This window comes from Erinaceus europaeus, chromosome 9, assembly GCF_950295315.1.
Source record: "Erinaceus europaeus chromosome 9, mEriEur2.1, whole genome shotgun sequence".
Taxonomy (NCBI): domain Eukaryota; kingdom Metazoa; phylum Chordata; class Mammalia; order Eulipotyphla; family Erinaceidae; genus Erinaceus; species Erinaceus europaeus.
The window spans coordinates 123,245,937-123,258,905 of NC_080170.1; positions in this window are offsets into that span (position 1 = coordinate 123,245,937).

A 12,969-nucleotide genomic window follows, 5' to 3' on the forward strand; every position below is an offset into this window, starting at 1 on the left:
GTACTGCCCTTGGCACTTAAATGACACTCCAACCCTCGCTCCGAGGGGACACGTGTTCATAGCTGCGTCATCAAATTGCCGGAGAGTGGAAGCAGCCTAAATGCCCATCCACAGATGGCCGGGTAAAGGAGTCATGGGAGGGGCCAGGTGGTAGCACAGCAGGTTAAGCACACGTAGTACTAAGCACAAGGACAGGGCAAGGATCCTGGTTCGAGCCCCCAGTTCCCCGCCTGCGGGGGTGTCGGGGAGCGCAGGCGGCTGCTTCGGTGAAGCAGGTCTGCAGGTGTCTTCTCCATCTTCCACTCCAAAAAAGGACAAAATGGCCACAGGAGTAGTGGATTCATAGTGCAGGCACTGAGCCCCAGTCCCTGGAGGCAAAAAAAAAAAGTTATGGGACATACACCATGGAATACCACTCTGCAATAAAAGAAAGATGTTGGGAGTTGGGGTAGCGCAGCGGGTTAAGCGCACGTGGCGCAAAGTGCAAGGACCCGGCGCAAGGATCCCGGTTCGAGCCCCCGGCTCCCCACCTGCAGGGGAGTCGCTTCACAGGCGGTGAAGCAGGTCTGCAGGGGTCTGTCTTTCTCTCCCCCTCTCTCCATTTCTCTGTCCTATCCAACGATGACAACAACAATAATAACTACAGCAACAATAGAAAACAAGGGCAACAAAAAAAAGATAAATGTTGCATCCTTTGGGCCAAAACAGATGGGAGCTGGCGGTGATGACGCTTAGAGAAATGAGGAGATGAAAGACAACTGCCGGGCGGCTTCACGCCTGCAGTATGTAGGGACCTAGGGGACCAGGCGGTGGCACGCCCAGTTAAACACACAAAGACCCAGGTTCAGGCCCCTGCTCCCCACCCGCAGGGGCTCTGTTTCACGAGTGGCCAATCAGGTCGCCAGGTGTCTGTCTCCCTCTCTCCCGTCTAAGCCAAAAAGGAAAAATGGCCACCAGGAGCAGTGGATTCGTCGCACCGGCACCGAGCCCCAGTGATGACCTTGGTGGCAATAGTTCAGTCTCCTTCTCCATCCCCGGAATTCTCCCTCCTCCATCCTCCCCTCCTCTGGTCTTCCTCCTCCCTCCTCCCTCCCCATCTCTCCTCCTCCTCTCCCCTCCGCCATCCCCTGATCTCCTCTCTCCTCTCTTTACTTTGCACAGCCTCTGATCTCTTTGCACCCCCCTCCTCTTGACCTCTTCTTTCTCCCCTCCTCCCTCTTCACTTTTTTTTTTAATCTGCTTTTCCCCCCTTTTGTTGCCCTTGTTATTGATGTCGTCGTTGTTGGATAGGTCACAGAGAAATGGAGAGAGGAGGGGAAGACAGAGAGGGAGAGAAAGACAGACACCTGCAGACCTGCTTCACCGCCTGCGAAGCGACTCCCCTGCAGGTGGGGAGCCGGGGTTCGAACCGGGATCCTTATGCCGGTCCTTGCGATTCAAGCCACGTGCGCTTAACCTATTGCACAACTGCCCAACCCCCCCTTCACTTTCTTCCTGCCTCCTCTCACATCCCCTCCCCTCCCCCCTTCCTCCTCTCCCCCTGCCACCACCCTCCTCTCCGCCAGAAGCACCCGTGTTCCCTGCTGGTCCACTCAGTGCAGCTGGGCTCCTCCTCTCCCAGCAGGTGTCTCTACTCAGCATCAAGAGCTGAGCCTGGGGTGGGGGTCGGGCGGTCACTATGGCCCTGGGGTGAAGGGCCTCGGCGACCGGGCACCTGATTAGACTGGCCTCTGGGCTGGGACAGGCCCCCAGGTGCATCCTGGTGCACGACGGAATACCATGCAGCTGAGAACAAGGGTGTGCACCTGCTGCTCTTCCAACGTGGCTGTTGCAGAAGGGAGCACAGGACGACCTCACTCAGACATGGGGCAAGAACTCAAACTGGGGGTTGGACGGGGGACAGGAGGGCACGGCAGGAACCGCAGGCCTGTCTCAGAAGCTCTGAGGATGTCAGGGGTCGAGGGGAAGCCCACACAGTCCAGGGAGCCCCCCGGGACAGCAGAGGGTCAGCGCCCTGTGGGACTCGGGAGCTGCCCTGGTTCTGCCTCAGGCGGCTTCACCGTGGTCCTCCGGCCGGTTCCTGACATGGAGGCCACCACGGCAAGGTGTGACCAGCAGTCCCCGTCCTCCTCATCCTCTGGAGCGAGGCGGGGCTGCTGCAGGCCTGCAACTCCTCAGTGGTGGGATTCCGGAACTTTCCCGGGAGCTGGGCCTGCGTGTTTGCCTTCCCCTCCACAGGACCTTCCCGCTGTCCCTGTGTCTCCCTGCATTTCCCTGCGCCTGGAGAGTTTTTGGTGTTTGCTTATTGTGCGTGGACACAAGCTGAAAGGGGAAGACACCCGCCGACCTGCTTCACTGCTGGGTTCAAGCCCCCAGCCCCTTGTGTACCAGGTGCACCAATGCCCAGCCTGTCTGCAGAGAGAGGGAGAGGGAGAGGGAGAGGGAGAGGGAGAGGGAGAGGGAGAGGGAGAGGCAGAGGCAGAGGCAGAGGGAGAGGGAGAGCCTTTCCCGTTATCAGCTACTAGCTTACCCTTCAGTCATCGTCACAGGAGACTGTCATGTTTCAAAAGCTTGTTTGGGGCCGGGTGGTGGCACATGTGGTTGAGACAACACACCACCATGTGCAAGGACCCGGGTTCAAGCCCCCAGTCCCACCTGCAAGGGGGTGGGGGAGGGTGAAGCTTCTGGAGTGACGGGAAAGGTTGCCAGTGTCTCTCTTTTTTATATATATATATTTATTTTATTTATTTATTCCCTTTTGTTGCCCTTGTTGTTTTATTGTTGTAGTTATTACTGTTGTTGTATAGGACAGAGAGAAATGGAGGGGGGGGGGAGACAGAGAGGAGGAAAGACAGACACCTGCAGACCTGCTTTACCGCCTGTGGAGCGACTCCCCTGCAGGTGGGGAGCTGGGGTTCGAACCGGGATCCTTATGCCGGTCTTTGTGCTTTGCGCCACCTGCGCTTAGCCCGCTGCACTACAGCCTGACTCCCACCAGTGCCTCTCTTTCTGTCTTTCTCTCCCCCTCCACTATCGATCTCAGTCTCTATCCAATAAACTATTAAAATGTTTAAAATAGGGAGTCGGTATGGATTGGGAGAGGCATACGGGAAAGTGGGCCCTATCCAAGGGTTCCAGGACTGGGGGAAGCAGGGGCTCTATAGTGGAGATGTGAGGTTCCTGCTGTCTTAGGGTTCAAAAAGACAATCGATAGTGAATGTTATCATCACATTATTTGGTAATTGGGTTAACTTTGAAAAGTCCTTTTGTTAGGGTTTGCTGTACAGTACCCAGTATCTTGTATATAGCTGTGCTATTGGTTGCTTCTGATCTACTTGGTCTAGGCTTTTGAGAGTCTGCCTATCAATTACACAGCCTATATATTGAAAAGATTCAGTTTGTGTTTTGAAAAACTTTGAGACATACAATTAATTTCCCCCTCTCATATTAACTACTGATTTATATGTCTACATTTTGCTAGGAGTGTACATAAACACCATTCCCACCACCAAAAGACTGTGACCCATCCCTCCCACCCACTCCCACCCCCCCACTGGCCCAGGAAGCTGCATGTCTACCCCTCACCTCAGGGTTTTTACTTTGGTGCCCTACTTACAATTTGGTCAGGTCCTGCTTTTTTTTTTTTTTTTTTAAATATTTATTTATTTATTCCCTTTTGTTGCCCTTGTTGTTTTATTGTTGTAGTTATTATTGTTGTTGTTCGTTGTTGGATAGGACAGAGAGAAATAGAGAGAGGAGGGGAAGACAGAGAGGAGGAGAGAAAGATAGACACCTGCAGACCTGTTTCACCGCCTGTGAAGCGACTCCCCTGCAGGTGGGGAGCCGGGGTTCGAACCGGGATCCTTATGCTGGTCCTTGTGCTTTGCGCCACCTGCGCTTAACCTACTGCGCTACAGCCCGACTCCCAGGTCCTGCTTTTAGTTTCCCTTTCTGATCTTCTTCCTCAGCTTCTGTTGATGAGTGGGATCATCCCATACTCATCTTTATCTTTCTGACTTAGCTCACTTAACATAATTCCTTCTAGCTCTGTCCAAGATGGGTCAGAGAAGGTGGGTTCATTGTTCTTGATAGCTGCATAGTATTCCATTGTGTATATATACCACAGCTTTCTCAGCCACTCATCTGTTGTTGGGCATCTGGATTGCTTCCAGGTTTTAGCTATTATGAATTGTGCTGCTATGAACATAGGAGTACACACATCTTTTTGGTTGGGTGTTATAGAGTCCTTGGGGTATAACCCCAGGAGAGGAATAATATTGCATCCACTGATCACAACCTAACCAACGCAACGATTGCCACCTCAACATGCTTCACCTCAGACTGTGTCCAGAGACCTCACGTGTGGAATGACAACCCTTCAGCTTCATTACTCGGGTGAGACCTTTCCTTTTACTGTACACTCTAATTTCATCTTAGGTGGTTCACTTTCTAACAAAGTCCCAAAACCTAGATATACACCAGTTTCTGTGAGAGAGAGCATATGTTCACACATATCCGTAAACTTCTGCAAAATATATACCTGAAAGCAGAAGTACACTAGAGTTTGCAGTGAGTACCTCCCTAACACTTCCTCTCCACTATTCCAAGCTTTGGGTCCATGATTGCTCAACAGTTTGTTTGGCTTTGTATGTTAACTCTCTTTTCAATCACCAGGTTCCAGATGCCATCAGGATGCTGGCCAGGCTTCCCTAGATTGAAGACCCCACCAATGTGTCCTGGAGCTCAGCTTCCCCAGAGACCCACCCTACTAGGGAAAGAGAGAGGCAGACTGGGAGTATGGACAGACCAGTCAACGCCCATGTTCAGCGGGGACGCAATTACAGAAGCCAGACCTTCTACCTTCTGCAACCCACAATGACCCTGGGTCCATGCTCCCAGAGGGATAGAGAATGGGAAAGCTATCAGGGGAGGGGGTGGGTTATGGAGATTGGGTGGTGGGAATTGTGTGGAGTTGTACCCCTCCTACCCTATGGTTTTGTTAATTAATCCTTTATTAAATTTTTAAAAAATTAAAAAAAAATATAGGGAGTCGGGCGGCAGTGCAGCAGGTTCAGCTCACATGGCGCAAAGTGCATGGACCGGCGTAGGGATCCCGGTTCAAGCCCCCGGCTCCCCAACTGCAGGGGAGTCACTTCACAGGCAGTGAAGCAGGTCTGCAGGTGTCTGTCTTTCTCTCCCCTTCTCTGTCTTCCCCTCCTCTCTCCATTTCTCTCTGTCCTTTCCAACAACGATGACAGCAATAACAACAATAACTACAACAATAAAACAAGGGCAACAAAAGGGAATAAAATAAATATTAAAAAATATTAAGAAATGTTTAAAACACATAAACAGGGTGATGACAGCACAGTGGTTCTGCAAAGAGACTCATGCCTGAGGCTCCAGAGTCCCAGGTTCAGCTCCCCTAACTACCATAAGCCCGAGCCGAGCAGGGCTCTGGCAAAATAAATAATAGTAATATATATGGGCAACATAAAAAAATAATTTAAAAAAAGCATCTGGAAAGGTCCTTGCCTATCCCCATCAAGATCCCAAGCACATTTTTTAGGAGAACAGAGAACAAATGCTACAAATGTTTATCTGGAACCAGAAAAGACCTAGAATTGCCAAAACAATCTTGAGAAAAAAGAACAGAACCGGAGGCATCACACTCCCAGATCTCAAACTGTATTACAGGGCCATTGTCATCAAAACTGCTTGGTACTGGAACGTGAACAGACACACTGACCAGTGGAATAGAATTGAGAGCCCAGAAATGAGGCCCCACACGTATGGACATCTAATCTTTGACAAAGGGGCCCAGACTATTACATGGGGAAAGCAGAGTCTCTTCAACAAATGGTGTTGGAAACAATGGGTTGAAACATGCAGAAGAATGAAACTGAATCACTGTATTTCACCAAATACAAAAGTAAATTCCAAGTGGATCAAGGACTTGGATGTTAGACCAGAAACTATCAGATACTTAGAGGAAAATATTGGCAGAACTTTTTTCCGCATAAATTTTAAAGACATTTTCCATGAAACGAATCCAATTACAAGGAAGACTAAGGCAAGTATAAACCTATGGGACTACATCAAATTAAAAAGCTTCTTCACAGCAAAAGAAACCACTACCCAAACCAAGAGACCCCTCACAGAATGGGAGAAGATCTTTACATGCCATACATCAGATAAGAGTTTAATAACCAACATATATAAAGAGCTTGCCAGACTCAACAACAAGAAAACAACACCATCCAAACATGGGGGGAGGACTTGGACAGAATATTCACCACAGAAGAGATCCAAAAGGCCGAGAAACACATGAAAAAATGCTCCAAGTCTCTGACTGTCAGAGAAATGCAAATCAAGACAACAATGAGATATCACTTCACTCCTGTGAGAATGTCATACATCAGAAAAGGTAACAGCAGCAAATGCTGGAGAGGGTGTGGGGTCAAAGGAACCCTCCTGCACTGCTGGTGGGAATGTCAATTGGTCCAACCTCTGTGGAGAACAGTCTGGAGAACTCTCAGAAGGCTAGAAATGGACCTACCCTATGACCCTGCAATTCCCCTCCTGGGGATAGATCCTAAGGAACCCAACACATCCATCCAAAAAGATCTGTGTACACATACGTTCTTGGCAGCACAATTTGTAATAGCCAAAACCTGGAAACAACCCAGGTGTCCAACAACAGATGAGTGGCTGAGCAAGTTGTGGTATATATACACAATGAAATACTACTCAGCTATAAAAAAAAAAATGGTGACTTCACCGTTTTCAGCCGATCTTGGATGGACCTTGAAAAAATCATGTTGAGTGAAATAAGTCAGAAACAGAAGGATGAATATGGGATGATCTCACTCTCAGGCCAAAGTTGAAAACAAGATTAGAAAAGAAAACACAAGTTGAACCTGAAATGGAATTGGAGTATTACACTAAAGTAAAATACTCTGGGGTGGGTGGGTGGGGAGAATACAGGTCCATGAATGACATAGTGGGGGTTGTATTGTTAAATGGGAATCTGGGGAATGTTATGCATGTACAAACTATTGTATTTACTGTTGAATGTAAAACATAAAAAAAAAAAAGAAAGAAAGGTCCTTGCCTTGTGTGGTCCCCTCAATGCGAAAGCTTTGGTGCTGTGGCATCTCTCTCTGCCCGTCTCTGTCTGGAAAAGCCAGCTTGGAGTAGCGAAGCCCCATGATGGCAAGAACAAGGAAGAGGACTTAGACTCTGTCCCTCGTCTCCCTCCAGCCCCGTCCCCAATGGAATCCACTCCAAAGGCTTCCTGACATGCACACAAGGGGTGTCTACTTGAGAACGACACCAGGAGGGTGTCTGTCCCCTAACTGCGGGACCTGGCTGTTCTGTTACATTTATTTATTTTTACCAGAGCACGGCTCAGCTCTGATTTATGGTGGTGCTGGGGATTGAACCTGGGCCTTTGGAGGCTCAGGAGTTAAATCTCTTAGTATAATCATTATGCTATCTACCCCCACCCTAATGTTTTTACTTTTTTAGCTTTTCTTACTACATCTGACATGCTCGGGGGTGTCTAGAGTGAAGTCAAGGCATTTGCTCCACCCACCCCACCAAGACTGATGTTTTCAGAGACTGCCCAGATTACTGTTTCTGGCCTATTGAGAGAGCTGGGTCTCGAACCCTGGACCTCACACTTCCATGTCCCAACCAAGCTCTCTCCACCGAACAACCTCCCTGGCCAAACAAGATTTAATTTTTATCCAATTTGGAAACATTTCTACTGTTTTCTTGCCCCTCCCCATACAACACTTTTTTTTTTTTTTGTCTCTAGGGTCGTCGCTGGGGCTTGGTGCCTGCACTATGAATCCACTGCTCCTGAAGGCCATTTTCCCATTTTGTTGCTCTTGTTGTAGTTGTTGTTGTAATAGCTGTGGTTGTTGTTGTTGGATAGGACAGAGAGAAACGGAGAGAGGAGGGGAAGACAGAGAGGAGGAGAGACAACTGCAGACCTGCTTCACCGCCTGTGAAGCGACTCCCCTCCAGGTGGGGAGCCGGGGGCCTCAAACTGGGATCCTTATGCCGGTCCTTGCACTTTGCACCACGTGCGCTTAACCCGCTGCGCCGCTGCCCAACCACACAGCACCTTTTTTCTAAGACTTGAGTCATGTGATAGAGCAGTGAACACACGTTGCAGGGCACAAAGCTGCGTTCATTCTTTCGTTCATTCATTCACTCATTCCTTTGCTCAGCCCCCTCCCCAGGGATGTACCTCAGTCTGGAGGGGGTTTTAATATTTATTTTTCCTTTTGTTGCTTTTTGTTTTTTTGTTGTTGTAATTATTGTTGTTGTTGATATCGTCGTGGTTGGGTAGGACAGAGAGAAATGGAGAGAGATGGGGAAGACAGAGAGGGGGAGAGAAAGACAGACACCTGCAGACCTGCTACAGTGCCTGTGAAGCGACTCCCCTGCAGGTGGGGAGCCGGGGGCTCGAACTGGGGTCTTTACCAGTCCTTGCACTTAACCCTCTGCGCTACCGCCCAACTGCCCGCTCTGGTCCTTTTGCCCGGAGCCCCGGCACAGGTGTTTGTTACACCTCAGCGAGTCCCCCAGCTGTCTACGAGAGTCACACTCACTCTCCCTTAGGTGTTTACTGATTGCCCGGATGGAGACACTTCCCACACTGTCCCTCTAGTTAGTGGACCTGGTCCTGAGTCTACTCGCCATGCTGAGTCGCGGCCGGCCAGGTGGAGGTCGCTGTGCGCCTGCTCCGTGCTCGTCTTGGCCTGAATTCCCAGAAGCTGGCAGGGATTTCTTTTTCTCCGAGTCGTCAGCACCAAGCACTGTGAGGAGAGCAGACACATGCAGCCCCCGGCTCAGACACCTGTAGCCCTGCTTCACCTCTTCGTGGTTTCCCCCTGCAGGTGGGGAGCAGGGACTTGAACCTAGGTCCTTATATATACTGTGGTGTGTTGTGTGCACTTAACCAGGAGCTCCACTGCCTGCCCAGCCCCACAACACACACACAGACCCAGCACACACACACACAGCACACACACACACAGACACACACACCCAGCACACACACACACCCAGACCCAGCACACACACACACACACACCCAGCACCCACACACACCCAGACCCAGCACACACACACCCAGCACACACACACACACACCCAGCACACACACACACACAGACCCAACACACACACACCCAGACCCAGCACACACAGACCCAGCACACACACACACACCCAGCACACACACACACACCCAGCACACACACACACAGACCCAGCACACACACACACCCAGCACACACACACATACCCAGCACACACACACACACACCCAGCACACACACACCCAGCACATACACACACACACCCAGCACATACACACACACACCCAGCACACACACACACCCAGACCCAGCACACCCAGACCCAGCACACACACACACACCCAGACCCAGCACACACACACCCAGACCCAGCACACACACACCCAGCACACACACACACACCCAGCACACACACACACAGACCCAGCACACACACACACAGACCCAGCACACACACACACACCCAGCACACACACACACAGACCCAGCACACACACACACAGACCCAGCACACACACACACACCCAGCACACACACACATACCCAGCACACACACACACACCCAGCACACACACACACAGACCCAGCACACACACACACAGACCCAGCACACACACACACACCCAGCACACACACACATACCCAGCACACACACACACACCCACATACCCAGCACACACACACACACACACCCAGCACACATACACACACCCAACACACACACCCACGCCCAGCACACACAGACCCAGCACACACACCCACACCCAGCACACACACACAACCAGCACACACACACCCAGTACATAGACACACACACACACAGAACACACACACCCAGCACACACACATATACCCACCACACACACACACACACACCCAACACACACACACACACACGCAGCACACACACACACACACCCCCAGCACACACACACACACCCAGCACACACACACCCCCAGCACACACACACCCCCAGCACACACACACCCCCACCCCCAGCACACACACACACACACCCAGCACACACACCCACACCCAGCACACACACACCCACACCCAGCACACACACCCACCCCCAGCACACACACACCCCCACACCCAGCACACACACACACACACCCAGCACACACACACAGCACACACACCCACACCCAGCACACACACACCCACACCCAGCACACACACCCACACCCAGCACACACACACACCCAGCACACACACACACAACACCCACCACACACACACCCAGCACACACACACACACACCACACACACACCCAACACACACACCCACACCCAGCACACACACACACATACCCAGCACACACACACACACCCAGCACATAGACACACACACACACACACACACACACAGAGGGGTTTTTTTGCCTCCAGGGTTATCGCTAGGGCTCAGCTCCTGCACTACGATTCCACCACTCCTGGTGGCCATCTTTTTTTGTTGTTGCTGTTGTTGGACAGGACAGAGAGAAATGGAGAGAGGAGGGGAAGACAGAGAGGGGAGAGAAAGACACCTGCAGACCTGCTTTACCACCTGTGAAGCGACTCCCCTGCAGGTGGGGATTCAAGATTCGCAGGATGATGCTTAGACTTGTTCTGCTTTTAAAATTCTGTATTTCCCCAGTTTAATAAGAAAGGTAAAAAAAAAAAATATCAATGGGCTGGGTGGTAGAGCAGCGGGTTAAGCGCACGTGGTGCAAAGCACAAGGACTGGCATAAGGATCCCGGTTCGAGGCCCTGGCTCCCCACCTGCAGGGGAGTCGCTTCACAGGCGGTGAAGCAGGTCTGCAGGTGTCTATCTTTCTCTCCCCTTCTCTCTCAATTTCTCTCGGTCTATCCAACAACAATGACAACAATAATAGTAACAGCACCACTGATAAGAGTAACAAAAGGGAAAAAATGGCCTCCAGGAGTGCTGATTGGTAGTGCAGGCACCAAGCCCCAGCAATAACCCTGGAGGCAAAAAAAAAAAAAAAAAAATTCAAGAATGTTGGTTTCAGCTGGTGGCACACCTGGTACAGTGCATGTGTCACCACACACCAGGACCAGGGTCAAGCCCCCGCTTCCTGCCTACACAGCGGAGGAGGCTTCATGAGTGAAGCAGGGCTGCAGGTGTCTTTTTTCCTCTCCTGTCTCCCCTCCCTCTCAATTTCAATGTCTCTATCAAATAAAATTTTTAAATTTAAAAATCAAGAACAGATGCCTTTTTCAAGTGCTACTTGGAATACATAAGTACAGATGGAACGTTCAAGAAGAGACTAGTGAAGCTAAGTCAGTGACATGAAAGGCTCGACACCATTACCGAGTGAGAGTGACACCAGGAACGCAGGATGGAGCCATTACGTAAACTGTGACCACTGTCATATACCAGTCACAGGACAGGAGGCAGACCTCTTCGACCACCTCTGTAAATGTGGGAAGGGGGGAAGCATCAGACAAAACACAATACAGCTTAAAGATTAGTAATAATAAGGATATCCATCTTCAACAGTGGAAGGTGGAGAGGTTTCCCTAAAGACCAGGAACAAGGCAAGGACGCCAGCTCTGAACTTCCCAGCTTCTCCTCCTGTGCCCAGGAGGGGTCTAGCCAGGGAAATAACAGTCAGCTGGAAATGGAGGGCCACCACACAGGGAAGGAGGGAGTCACCTGCCTCCGTCTGCAAAGGGCATGATCTTGTGACTAGAAAAACTCAAAGAACCTGCCCTTCCCGCTGCTCAGGAAACCTGGGAGAGCAGATGGAAGTCAGCAGGCTCGCCGAGCACAAGACCTTGTGTGGTCAGGGAGGCAGCACAGTGGACAGAGCATCGGACTCTCAGACGTGGGGTCATGAGTTCAATCCCTGGCATCACATGAGCTTGAGTGATGCTTTGGTTCTAAGTAGATCTTGAAGCCACTGGAATTTATACATGCCAGCCCCAAATTACAAAAGCGTCAAAATGGGTGAAGAGTAAGGGAGAAACTTCATAGAACTGAGAGCCTTGTATACTGAAAACTAGAAGGCCTGAATAAACGAGTGACCTTGTGAGCCTTGTATACTGAAAACTAGAAGGTCTGAATAAACGAGTGACCTTGTGGTGAACCTGAAAGACATTCCTTGCCGGGATAGCCTGAGGGTGCTTCTTCCCGAGCTAGTGCTCTCTGGGCTGGAGAGAACCCAACTGGAGCCGATCTAGGCTGCTGCGTGGGAGAGGGATCAGGAACTCGTGCAGCACCAACTTCGCAGGAGATACACTCTGGAACTCTCGGAGCCGGAAAGCAATTTCCAAGTGTCTTTAATCAGAAGAGCAGCTGTTTTTATACTCTCCAAGTAGGGTGGAAACAGGATGTGACATAGAGAGGGTGGAGCAAAAAGTGACTGGTGAAAGATCAGGGTGTGACAAGGAGAGGATCAGGGTGTGACAAGGAGAGGGGGTGGAGCAGGTGAGAATTCTACCACTAAACCACCAATGCCCTGGAGGGAGTGTGGTGCTTTATGTAAATGTAAAAGTGATTTATGTAAATAGACCAAAGCTTTGAATGGGATTAAATCTATCCCTATATAGGCATATGGTTAAGCAGAAGCCAGGGGGAGCTGGCTTACTATCCAACAATTCCTGAAGTGATATTCCAGCCTGGTCTGCAGACTCCATGGCATCCCTCTCAAAATCCCAACTCTATTTTCCTAAGTATAAACTAACAAGCCAATGCCAGTGACCCATGAAATTATCAGTTCAAAGGCACCGGGTGGTGGCGCACCCGGTTGAGCGCACGTTACAAGGTACAGGATCCAGGCTCAAGCCCCTGGTCTCTGCTGCAGGGGAAAGCTTTACAAGCGGTGAAGCAGGTGTGCAGGT